This window comes from Miscanthus floridulus, chromosome 1, assembly GCF_019320115.1.
Source record: "Miscanthus floridulus cultivar M001 chromosome 1, ASM1932011v1, whole genome shotgun sequence".
Lineage (NCBI taxonomy): Eukaryota > Viridiplantae > Streptophyta > Magnoliopsida > Poales > Poaceae > Miscanthus > Miscanthus floridulus.
In genome coordinates this window covers 65,037,222-65,050,408 of record NC_089580.1, presented here as the reverse complement: position 1 = coordinate 65,050,408, position 13,187 = coordinate 65,037,222, and positions in this window count along the sequence as shown.

Here is a 13,187-nt window from a genome sequence, read left to right as displayed (position 1 = left end):
TATTATCTATATATCTAAAAAAACAAAATAACTTGTACTTTAAAATTAAGAAAGTAATATTAATTTAATATCATAGATTTTTTTATACATTTAGTTAAACTTATTACTGATTGATTTCTAAAAAAGTGAGGTATACATAGATGGATAGAGTAGGCTCCTAACAGATAAAGGCATGTTTAGATCCATTAGCTTTTAGCTAGCACTCGGTGTCTCTCTCGTTGTACACGTGGACCCCACGGGACGTTGCCGGATGCCGGGATCTTGTACGGCGGGCTGGAGATTCCGCAGATCGGTTATGTACACTGGCGTGCAAGCCGCAGCCCCTAATAAGAGCAATTTTAATGAGCTTGTCTTATAGCCAAATCATATCATCTAACGACAAGCTTAAAAGCCTACTTGTACAATAGTTTGTCTCTTCATATTTCAAAACATATATTTTTTACACAATACCTATCTATCAGTCGCCTGATTTTTTTAAGTCCAGGCGACGCCCTGCACTCGTGCCATCACTGGTGTGTTCCGTGGTGCTAGAAAAGCTGGTGCATGGTCGGAGCGACGACGCTGTCGCAGCACGCGTGCACCTGCGAATACTGAAGCTATGCGACGGAGCATGTATGAGGCAAAAGAGGCGGATTTCCTTGGATGCTCCTATCATTAATGTGCAGAGTAGTACTAGTAAGCTAGTAGCGGCTAGATTATTTTGTTAATTGTGTTTTTGTCATACTATATTATTATTTTTTGTCTTTGTCTTTCTACATAAAATAATTGTACAATGTTAATTGTCTTTGTGCCAACATATATCAAATTTTTTCTGGTCCTTGGTTTTGTCTAGCGAGTTTTTTATTCTCGGACCTGAAAATTACAGATTACGGCCTACAGAAATTACAAAAAACTAAAGCTACAATTTTAGTATAAAACATGTGCAATAACCATCGCCTGAAATAAAATTAAAATTCAGACACCTAAATTTTAGCAACTCCCTATTTTTTAATAGCACATGGGTCCCACCACCACCTACCTTTCTCCTCTCTCCTGATTTGCGCTCGCATCAATGAATGTTGGCCTGACACCCTCACTGCCAGGTTGGGGAGAGACGTGAGGTGAGGTAGTGGCGGCCCCACATAGCACAGGGGAATGTGCTTGCGCCCGGCGACGGATGTTGCGACAAGGGCATCGTCTCTTCCACGTAGACATTTGCTGACATAGCTTGACTTATGCTTGACTATAAGTCAAGCTGAGATGTATTAATGATAACTCATACATGCTGACCCTAATATGTAGGCAAATACCAGCTTTTGATTGGTTGTTGTGGGGAGCCGTATCATTGCATTGCAGGTCGTAGCTTTATTTGATCTTGTTGACCCAAGCACGCGTAAATCACGGCGACCAAACCTTACTTATTTGGATTTTGGAGTAGTTTAATTGTGTCTACGTCATCGTGTGCGCGGGTTGTGTGATGTATGAATCCATCGAGACCGATGGACGGAAAATCACGGCCATACGTACTTCACTACGTACGTAATTATTACTAGTAGCCTACGTACGTACTACTCGCACACTGCACATATGGATGGCGATTGCATGCACACTTTGCACACAGAATCTTATTCCAGCTAAATGTAGCCACGTCCGTCGTCGGTCTTGATCATGTAGGATCGATTGAACGAATGTGTACATTTGTGTAATCATAGATCCGGTGTGAACCTTCTCACACCCTTTGCGAAGATTCACCGTTCTATCCATGGCGCCGCAGCAGCTTGGACGTCGGTGTAGGAGCAGCTCTGGCTCAGTGAAGTCCATAGTGGTACGGTGATGGCCCTGCAGGAGCGACGGCGGTGGTGGCGGGTTCATCCCGTCGCTGGCAGCACGTCTTTAGGATTGGTTTAGGATTTTCTCTGTAGGTGGGTAGCAGCTCCGTTCAACCTCGTGACCCGAGTCTAGTTCCCCACTCCTCTATATATATATGTGCTGTGCGACAGGGGCCTACCAACCAGTTAGGGTTAGGCTTCCCTGATCAGGGAGCGGAGGCAAGGGCCTAATAGGCCGTTGGGCCTATTGGTGGAGATCAACTAACATTCTCCCCCTTGATCTCATTCATCTTTTAATTTCATATCATTTACTTTTATTCATTCTATTATAGATTAGCGCATAGAGCATGTCTCATCGTCCCGGTCCATTGCCGATAGATTTAACAGCTACAACACACTACTCTGTTATGAAATAGATACTAATCTTTGGGTCTTCTTTTGTCCAGGAATTTTAGGCTTCCCTTAAACCCATGCTAGCTACATGTTCTCTGAACACCATGTTCTCTAAATATGTTGGGTGGTAAGCCTTTTGTAAGCGGATCCGCGAGCATCTTTTCTGTACTTATATGCTCAAGACTTATGACTTGATCCCAGACTTTATCTTTCACAACATAATACTCTATGTCAATGTGTTTGGCAGCACCACTTGACTTATGTTGTGAGCATATTGTACTGCTAGATTATAATCACAGTATAGCTTTAAGTGGTCTATAGATGTCGTCAACTACCTTCAAACCGGGTATGAACTTCTTTAGTTAGTTCACCTGCCCGTTGCCTCATAACACGCTACAAACTATCATACATTGTGGACGATGTAGTGACAGTTTGCTTTGAGCTTTTCTATGAAATAGCTCCCCTTTACGAGATGATAGAAAATCCACGTCTGGATATATATTCACTCTCGCATAATCAGAATCTGAATATCCCACTATGTGGAGTCAATCAGATCTTCTATACGTCATCATGAGGCCTTTCATTCCTTGCAAATAACGCAAGACTTTCTATATCAATTTCAGTATTCTGTTCCAGAATAGCTCTAGAATCTGCCAAGTAAAAACCCGGTAACAAATGCCAAGTCAGGGCGCGTACATACTTGAGCATGTTGCAAGCTTTCGACGGCTGAAGCATATGAAACCACTTTCATTTGATTGAGCTCATATTGGTTCCTGGGGCATTGAAAATCCCCATATCTATCATCCTTGACTATAGGAGCAGGTGAGGGACTACATTTATGCATACTGAATTTCTTTAAGATTCTTTCTATGTATGTCTTTTGTGACAGTCCTAATACCCCTTTTCTTATATCTTGGTGAATCTCGATCCCTAGAACGAACGAGACTTCACCAAGATCTTTCATATCAAGTTTTGAGGACAAAACTTCTTTGTCTCCTGTAGTAGACTGATATCACTACTAGCAAGTAAGATATCATCCACATACAGGACAAGGAAGATAAACTTCCCATTCTTAAACTTTGTATTGACACAATTGTCCTCTACATTCTCTTTAAACTCAAAATTCTTTATTGTCTGATCAAACTTCAAGTACCACTGTCTTGAAGCTTGTTTTAATCCATAAATGGATTTCTTTAGGCGGCATCCCATTCGTTCTTTCTTTCCATGACAAAACCTTTCGGTTGTGCCATGTAAATATTTTCCTCCAAGTCTCCGTTGAGAAATGTTGTCTTTACATTCATCTGATGTAATTCTAAATCGTAATGTGCCACTAATGCCATTATGATTCTGAAGGAATCCTTACATGAGACTAGTGAAAATGTCTCATCGTAATTAATCCCTTCTCTTTGCATAAAGCCTTTTACCATAAGTCACGCTTTATATTCCTCTATATTCCCTTGAGAGTCAAGTTTTGTTTTGTAGACCCATTTTACAGCCTACTCTTTTGGCTTCTTTAGGAATTATTTCCAAGTCCCAAACTATATTGGCATTCATTGATTTCATTTCATCTTTCATGGCCTCAAGCCACTTTGATGAATGATCACTTCTCATGGCTTCTTCAAATGAGGTGGGATCATCCTCCATTTGAAATTCCTCAGTGTTGTACACTTCATAATCAGCAGGAATAGCTGATTTTCTAACTATTTGAGATCTTCTAGGGGCCTCCACTTTTGGCATATCTTCTGTTTGAGGCTATTGTTGCTCCCCCCATGTATGGCAATAGGTTCTATAGAATCCTAAAGAACAGGTTCCTTATCGTCATTCATTGTTGCCACATGTGGGATAACAACAGGTGCTAGCACCATAGTATCTAGCACTGTCGGTGCAGCTATAGCAGGTAGTGAGAAAATTGGCTCATGAATCATTGGAGTGGGCGCTTACACCTGCTTCACTTCAAGGTCAATTTCTCAAGCTACCATGCTCTCCCTCATCAATTCGTCCTCTAGGAAGACAGCGTGTCTCGTTTTCACAAACTTTGTATGTCTCTCTGGACAGTAGAAAACAAAAACCTTTTGACTTTTTTGGGTAGCCAAATAAATGGCACCTTACTGTTTTGGGACCTAACTTCCCAATTTTGGGTTAAATATTTTAGCCTCAGCCGGGCTCCTCCACACACACGCAAGTGGTTTAGTGAGGGTACACTTTCTGTCCACAACTCATACGGTGTTTTGGGCATCGACTTACTTGGTACTTTTTTGAAAATATGAATAGGGTTTTTAACGGCTCCATCCACAGGCTCAACTGTAAGGTGGAGTAACTTATCATACTGCCCACCATATCCATCAGGGTATGATTGATTCTTTTAGCTACTCTATTCTGCTGAGGTTCATCCGGTATAGAATACTGGGCTACTATACCATTCTTTTAGGGTATGCCGACCGTAGTACTCCCCCACAGTCAGACCTGACTATCTTAATCTTTAATATCTTAAATTTATCCAATGCTTCTGTTCTTTCTTTGATTGGATAAATATAGCCATAATGGGAGTAATCATCTGTGAATGTTATGAACGGATCATAATCATCCACACTCTTTACAAAAAAAGTTGACCACAGATGTCTGTGTGAATAATCTGTAAAATTCTTACGCTTCGTTTGTCATCTTTCTTAATCTTCTTTACATACTTTCCTTTTATGCATTCCCTGCATTATTCTTAATCTAAGAGCTCTAATGGAGGAAGAATATCATTCTTAACTTGTCTTTCTATTCTCCCCCTCGAAATATGGCCTAAACGACAGTGCCATAATTTCGACAATACATCGTGAGCTCTCTTATGCCACCATTTCCAGAGTAACACTCTGTCACCAGCTGCTTTATCAGCTGGGTAGCATATATCTTTAAAGAGCCAGTGAACTGACTCTTTATTCTATCGAGGTACTCAGTGACTGTGTCACACTCTGGGATTGAGCCCACAATTACAGGTTCAATCATGTTCTTTATCACAGCTAAAATATTTCTTATTGACAGTGACGCACTTTCTATGCACAAAAGTCATAGGACTATCTTTTGGGATTCAAAATCTCTCTCTTTAGTTGTCCAAGTGGCATCATTCTCTTTTGTCTCCCTCACTGGTGCCACAAATTCAGTGGAACATGGTGAGGTGACTACCTAGTCCACCTTAGACAAGATGAAAACTAGGTCAAAACTTTTCTTATCATAAAAATAACACCATTTGCATGCCTTGATTCCAACGTTGGTCAAAATCAAAATATTTAATTATTCTTATACACTAATTCTACATCACCGTTGGGCAGAAATAGAATTAATGCATAAATCATTAACTTTTACAACTGTTCTCATACACTAATTCTACATCATCGTTGGGCAGAAGTAGAATTAATGCATAAATCATTAAAATTATCAACTTTTCTTATACACTAATTCTACATCACCGTTGGGCAAAAGTAGAATTAATGCATAAATCATTAAAATTATAATATTGTTATTAACAATGTTGGTTAGAAAATAACAACATCATAATCATGTTAAATCTCTTTTTCTCCAATTAAATACCACATTGGTTCAAAATAACTGGAGAATCAACATTTTCTTTGGCTGTGGAAAAACTCTCTTTTCCTTGAATTTTACCCACAAGGAAAATTGCGTTTTCTATTTTCTTTAATCCATTAATCAATTTCCAGGAAATAAACTTTTACTGGAAAAACTTTCTTTTTCTCCAGTTAAATATCATGTCGGTTCAAAATCACTGGAGAATATACTTTTTCTTTAGCAGCGGAAAAATTTTCACTCAATTTCTTGAATTTTACCCACAGGGAAAATTTACTTTTTCTATTTTTCTTTTAAGCTATTTTTCATTTTCCAGAAATTAGCAATTACTGGAAAAGAAAAAATCAAAAACTGGATTCTTTCACTGTTTTCGGCCCAATCGGCAAAGCGGCCCACGGCTGCGCGAGCGCTGTCCCGCGCACTGCCCCCGCGCCCAGGCCGCAACCTGGGCCTGGGCCGGGAATCCAGCCTCGCGCGCTCGCCCGCCTGGGCCGCGACGCTGGCTCGCGCATCTGGCGCCGTTGAATCCAATCGGGCGGCCGAGCGGGCGTTTCGGCCGGTCTAAACCCCAGCGCTGCTCGGCTCCCCGCAACCCTTTCTCTCTCTTCGCTCTCTCTTCTCAGCTGCAGCGATGACAGCAGCCACCGAGCAGCCGCGAGCGAGGACGGTAGAGCGGGCAGCCATGGCGCCGTCGCCAGCCCCCTCGCCGGCGCGCGTGCTCCCCAACGGGTGAGCACGCCGCCGTCGAGCGGCCTGGCCGCGGCGCCCCCCTTGGCCGAGCCCGGCGAAACGCTACCCCCGGCTCGGCCCTTCTGATCCCGCGCCGGCGAAGGGCCATCCCGACGCACGGCGAGGTAGGTCCGTCCCCTTTCTTCTCCGATTTGGATCTCGTTTCTCTTATTCGAACCGGTGATGGGGATTAGGGTTTGGACTGTTCTTCTTCTTTCTTTGGTTTTTGTTTTTTTTTCTCTGGTTCTCTTTTGGTGCTCGGATTGAACCGATTTTAGTCTTCTTTCTTTGCTTTTCTTTGTTTGACCGATTAGGTGGGTTAGGGTTTTATTTTCTTTTGATTTCTTTTCCTTTTCGGAGTTCATCCGAATGGGTTCCCTTCCCATCCGAATCGGTTCCTTTCCCCTTCTCCCTTTCTCCTTTCCTGTCCCCTTCTTCTTTTCGATTTGGACCGTGTTCTTCTCTTTTCCGAACTAGTGGATGAGAATAGGGTTTAGATCTAGGGTTAGGGTTCGGAAACCGACCTACCCCTTTTCCCTTTCTCTGATTTGAGTTTTCTTTTCTCTTATCCAAATTTATGTGGGGAATTAGGGTTTGGATCTAGGTTCCTTTTCTTCCATATGATCTGGCCATAAAAGTGCATGGCAGACGAGAGGAGAGGTAGTAGTGGTGATGTCATCCAGCACCAGCGCAGGCAGGCACACAGCTAGGCCGAGGAGAGGCAGATGCAGAGGGCGTGTAGTGGGGTGGTTGATTGCAGCTAGGAGTAGCTAGCAGCTGGGCTGCTGGCTGCACAACGGAGGAGAAAGCGAGCGGATGCGTAGCACCGAAGTGGGTGGTGTCTGGTTCGGGGAAGGCTTGTGGCGCGGGATCAGGTGCTGCCCTCCCAAACTCGGCAACTCGACATCGACCGCCCGTTCATCACTCTCCGCTCCATTGGCCCAGTGCCTAGCTCTTTTTGTACCTTTTAGCTTATCATCACAGAAACACAAAAAAAATCTTTTGATATCTTTCAGTACTCTCTCTCTCCCCCTCCGCCACACTGATCCTAAAGCGCAAAGTACACGTGTTTTAATCTGCAAATTAATTTGTACGTAACTAAATACAACACTAGTATAATGCAGTACCCTACCGTACCAAGCAATGCAATACGCCCCACAGGACACGTTTATCATAAACCATCATCACTTTGACCAATCAAAATAATAAATCATGCATAAAAAATGCTCCAGAGGCAAGTGGAATTATAATTAGGACGGGGAGATGATTTTTGAAACAAGAAATTAATTAACACAACAGCTACCTTTGAATTTACTCATTTCGTCCCAAAATAAATCAATTTATAGAATTGTCCTAAGTCAGATTATTTTAAGCTTGACCAAATTTCTCAAGATAGTTTGACTTAATTAGGATGATTTTAGAAATTGATTTATATTGGGGCGGAGGGATTGCATGCATAAAAAAAGAGTGTTATAGAGGCAAAGTTAAACTCCAAGTTTGATAAAGTCTTTTAAGAAAACATAATTTTTTTTGAAGATTTTTAGGAAAACATAATAACATCTATGGGTTCAAACAAATGTATTATAAAAACATATTTTATGGTGATTTAATGAAACTAGTTTGATATTGTAGATGATGATGATGCACATTTTTTTATAAACTTAGTCAAAGTTGGAGGACTTTCGACTCAGGAGTCATGACACAGGCAAAGTAATAAAATATAATTTACGAACTGATGAGCTTTAAGCCTTTCACCACACCACCGTGCCATCTGAATGCTTGAAGCATACTGAGCATGGGTGGAAATGTTCTCCTCCATGGCTCCATCCTGCCCCACCAGCATTAGCACAAGAGCAGCAAGCACCAGCAGTCAAATCTGTGCATCAGAGAGAGGGGGGGGGGGGGGGGGGGGGGGGGGGGGTAGGATAGCTGGATAGAGAACCAACAAGAAGCGATGTTGCATGGAGTAGTAATGAGTAGCAAGAGGATTTGCATTGCATATGTGACTGCTACCTTGCACAAGAACTCTCCGTGGTTTGCAGCTCAACCTCTAAGATCAGAGGCGCTGGCTGCTCTGCTGCTGTACCAGTGCTTTTCATGCATGCATGTGAAATGGCAGCCAATTGGGACTTGGAAGACTACCATACATACATGGCACAGCACACATATCATGGATACATGTAACAGCATAAAACTCATCATCATGGCTTCTCATATGTGCAACTGTGCTTGTGCATACACACACACACACACACGGCATACATGCACACACATGCATGCCAAAGGATACAAACAAAAAGTACTAGTAGTGTATATATGCTACAGGGTTGTATAGTTTTCTGTGTACGTATATGTTTCAGATGCATCAACACCTTTATTTATACCACCAATAAGGAACCTGTTAAACACAGCAAGTTCTCCCCATCATCATATAATTAAACTTGAGCATATATGTACGGCTGATTATATATACGGCACCTCTGTTAGTTAGCTAGTTATAATCGTTGCCTCCACCTATCTATGCTGACAGCATGCATGTTTATATATGTAACAGCGCGTACATGTGATAGCAACGGGAATAACAGGCATCCATCCATCTAACTTGCGCATTATGCATGGCAATTGGCATGCATGACCAAACCGCAAATAAACCACAGATTTTTGGCAAGAAAATGATACGGAAAATTAAGCTGGATTTTGCTGCACTAAATTTATACATACAGCGGCCAGAACGGAACGGGTTTCATATTCAGTTTATATATATACACTGCAGTTTCACTGCACATTATATTATCAGTTCTTGCAAACAAAGAACACGGAGAGTAAAAGGAGAGGACATAAACCAAAAGGCTTTAAGCTATATATGCATGGTTAGGCAAGATAGCAGGCTCTAGTGGCCAGTAGTATTGGCCTTTTTCCCCTGCTGTCGCTCGCTCGCTCGCCCCTCTCCTCTATAAATACCGGCCCCTTCCCTTCATTCCCAGCTTCATTGCCTGATCTGCGCTGTGCTGCAAGGAGCAGCGGCGGATCCAGAAAAAATTTTAGCGGGGGCTGAACAACATATATCTCTGACTGCTGCTCGATTTTAAGTCTCAGCCCCACCTATATTATAGAACTTTGCCTAAAAATTCATGCAGGCTCCAAGGGTTCCGCTGCTCCGGTATGGGTAGGGGGCTCGAGCCCCCCCCCCCCCCACCGTTGGATCCGCCCCTGGCAAGGAGGTAGGGTGATCCGACATTTCTCTTCTTAACAAGATGTATATATCAAAGAACTGATATATATATATATATATATATATATATATATATATATATATATATATATATATATATATATATATATATATATATATATCTGGCATTTCTTTCCTCAACACCCTGCGTTACTAAGCAATGTGGTATATATCCATCAGTTCTTTGATATATACATCTTGCTCAGAAGGGAAGCAACAAGATGTATCTTTGTCATCCGGCATTTCTTTCCTCAACACCCTGCGTTACTAAGCTTTGCAAGGTTTCAACTTTTTTGCTTCTGATAAGGTTTTCTCTTCTTAGCAGGCAGCTGCTAGCTTAGTATATACAGGAGCACAGCTCCGGCCGTCTCGAAGCTCGCTTGCCTGCAAATCTGAGTCCAAGAACACCTACTAGAGGGGAAGAACAAGCAAGGTTTGTGATGAATTTCTCCTCTTTCTGCATCAGCTCCCTTTCCTAGCTTGCTTGCATGTCCAAGAAACTAGCTGAGTATCGTTGTTGGTGCAGAAAATAACCAACACATAAATATTTGTAGTTTTACCGTACGTTATGATCGGAGGTGGCCTAGCACTCAATGACACAAGGTTTATACTGGTTCAGGCAACGTGCCCTACGTCCAGTTTGAGTCGGTCGGTGACTTTATTCCTGAGCCTAGGTGCTCGAAGTTTACAGTGGGGTTACAAACGAGAAGGAGAAAGATGGGGGTACAAGAGGTCTGGTCGGACTCTGGTCAGAGGGGCCGAGAGCGACAGAAGCTCCGCTATGTGCTATATGTTCGAGCGTGTGCTCGAGGTTTGAACCTGATGGTTCTGTTGTTGTGTACTAGAGAACTCGATCGATCTGAATCAACTAAGTTGTTGGAAGAGAGCGCATCTTCTTTTATAGATGAATGGGATAGCTTTACAAGTAAGAGGGAGAGAGAACGTATGCTGCTAAGTCTTGTTGCCCACGCTGGCGGGTACAAGATAATGGTAGGCACCCATAACACTGTTAATGTCACTATTGAATGTCAGATGCATGTGGGAGGTTATGTCGTCTTGTTTTGGCATAGCAGATGTCGGTGCCTGCTATACTGTTGGTGTCCACAGACATGTGAGAGGTTTTACCATGTTTGCCTGGTACGGTCAATGCCGGCGCCCACAACACTGTCGATGCCTCAGAGGTACGTGGGGGAGCCTTACCGTATTTATCTGGTATGGGAGTTGATGGCGCCCACAACACTGTAGAGGAAAAATGTCGGCGCTTACAACACTGCTTGGGTTCTATCATGTCAGGGAGGTCGCAGGGTACTGTCCTGCAGGTGTACAGGGTACGGTCCTCGGTATTATGGTTGACTTGGGTGCCCTACCTTACTTTCTCCATCTGTTTCCTGGTCCTTACCGAGCGGGCGTCCCTGGTCGGTTGGTCCTAGTCGACTTTGATTACGCCAGTCAAGGAAGAGCTGTAAGCAGGGGTCCGACGCATTCCTGGTCAGAGAAGCAGGTCGGAGTCGGAAGTGGTGTTTGGCCAGGCCTTCCGGTCGGAGAGGCCGTCCGGAGGGGCGCTGGAGACCGAAGTGAGCGCTCCGGTCGGAGAGGTGGGCTAGAGTCAGAAGCGGGCGCCGTTCCTCCTCGACCAGGCCTTCCGGTCGGAAATTGGATCGCCCTTTTTGGCCTGTCGTTTAGGTACTTGGGCTGGCCCAAGAGTTGCGCGTTGGGTCGCAACGTTGTCTGCCAGGCCGAGCCTTTGCTGAGAAGCCAGTCCATGAGGGACCTGGGTTTATGAACTCGACAATTGCTGTCGATGCAGAAAGTGACCAACTAGTGAATATTTATAGTTTTGTCATACGTTGTGATCGGAGGTGGCCTAGCACTCAATGATACAGGGTTTATACTAGTTCAGGCAACATGCCCTAAGTCTAGTTTAGGTCGGTCAGTGACTTTATTCCTGAGCCCAGGTGCTCAAAGTTTGCAGTGGGGTTACAAACGAGAAGGAGAAAGAAGGGGTGTACAAGAGGTCCGGTCGGCTCCGGTCGGAAGCACCGAGAGCGATAGGAGCTACGCTATGAGTTAAGTGTTCAAGCGTGTGCTTGAGGTCCAAACCCGGTGGTTCTGTGGTTGTGAGCTAGTGAACTTGATCGGTGTTCGTTAACTAAATTGGGCTCTCTTTTGTTGGAGGGGGCGCATCCCCTTTTATAGATAAAGGGGATGGCTTTACAAGTGAGAGGGTAAGGGTATGTATGCTACCGAGCTTTGTTGCCCATGCCGGCAGGTACAAGATAATGGTAGGCGCCTACAACACTATTGATATCACTGTAGAATGTCAGATGCATATGGGAGGTCGTGTTGACTTCTTCAGGAATGGTAGACATCGGTACCTGCAAATATTGTTTGATGCCTAGAGGCATGTGAGGAGTTTCACCACATTCATCAGGTACGGTAAATCTCGGCGCCCACAACATTATCGATGCCTAGAGGCATGTGGAGGGCCTTATTGTATGGGAGTTAACGGCGCCCACAATACTATAGAGGGAGATGTTGGCATCTACAATACTATTTGTGTCAGGGTTGTTGCAGAGTTCTATTTCTGCAGGCGTACAGGGTGTGGTCCCTGGTATCGTGGTTTGACTTGCGCGCCCTGGCTTCCTTTCTCCATTCGTCCCCTAGTCCTTTCCGAGCAGGCGTCCCCGGTCGGATGGCCCTAGTTGGCTCTGGTCACGTTAGTCGGAGAAGAGCGGTGAGCAGGGTTCCTGCGAACCCCGGTCGAAGAGGCAGGGTCGAAGTCAGAAGTAGTGCTTGGGCTAGGCCTTCCGATCGGAGAGGCCGTCCGGAGGCGGCTGGAGTCCGAAGTGAGTGCTCCGGTCGGAGAGGTGGGCCGAAGTAGTCGACGAGCGGACGCTGTTCCTCTTCGGCCAGACCTTCCGGTCGGTGACTGGACCGCCCTTCTAGCCTGTTGTTTTAGACTCTCGGGCCGGTCCATGAGTTACGTGCTGTCCGCTTGGGCCGAGCCTTGGCGTGGAAGCCAGTCCCCGAGGGAACCCGGGTTTATGAACCCGACAGGAGCCTCCGGGCGATTCGGGCAGAATCGTCCAAGGGATTTTTGTCTTGCCGGTGGGTGCGCACGAGCGCACCCACGGGTGTAGCCCCCGGGTGTTTCGGGCAGAACCTTCTAGGGGGTTTTCTATGTTGTCAGTGGGGGAGGTTTTTTGTTTCGTCGGTGGGTGCGCGCGAGCACACCTGTTGGTGTAGCCCCCGAGCCCCTGGGTAGTTCGGGCAGAACCGTCTGGGGGATGTTCGTTTAGTGGGCGTGTGTGCATGTTTTTTAGTTTGAGATGGAGTTTGTTTTAACCAAGACATCATTGTGCATGAAAGGTCCTTGTGTGGTTTTGGTAATTGAGTGACAACCTAGGTGGACTAATTGTGTTTATGTGAGATACACAGGTGATTAGTCCATAGGTACA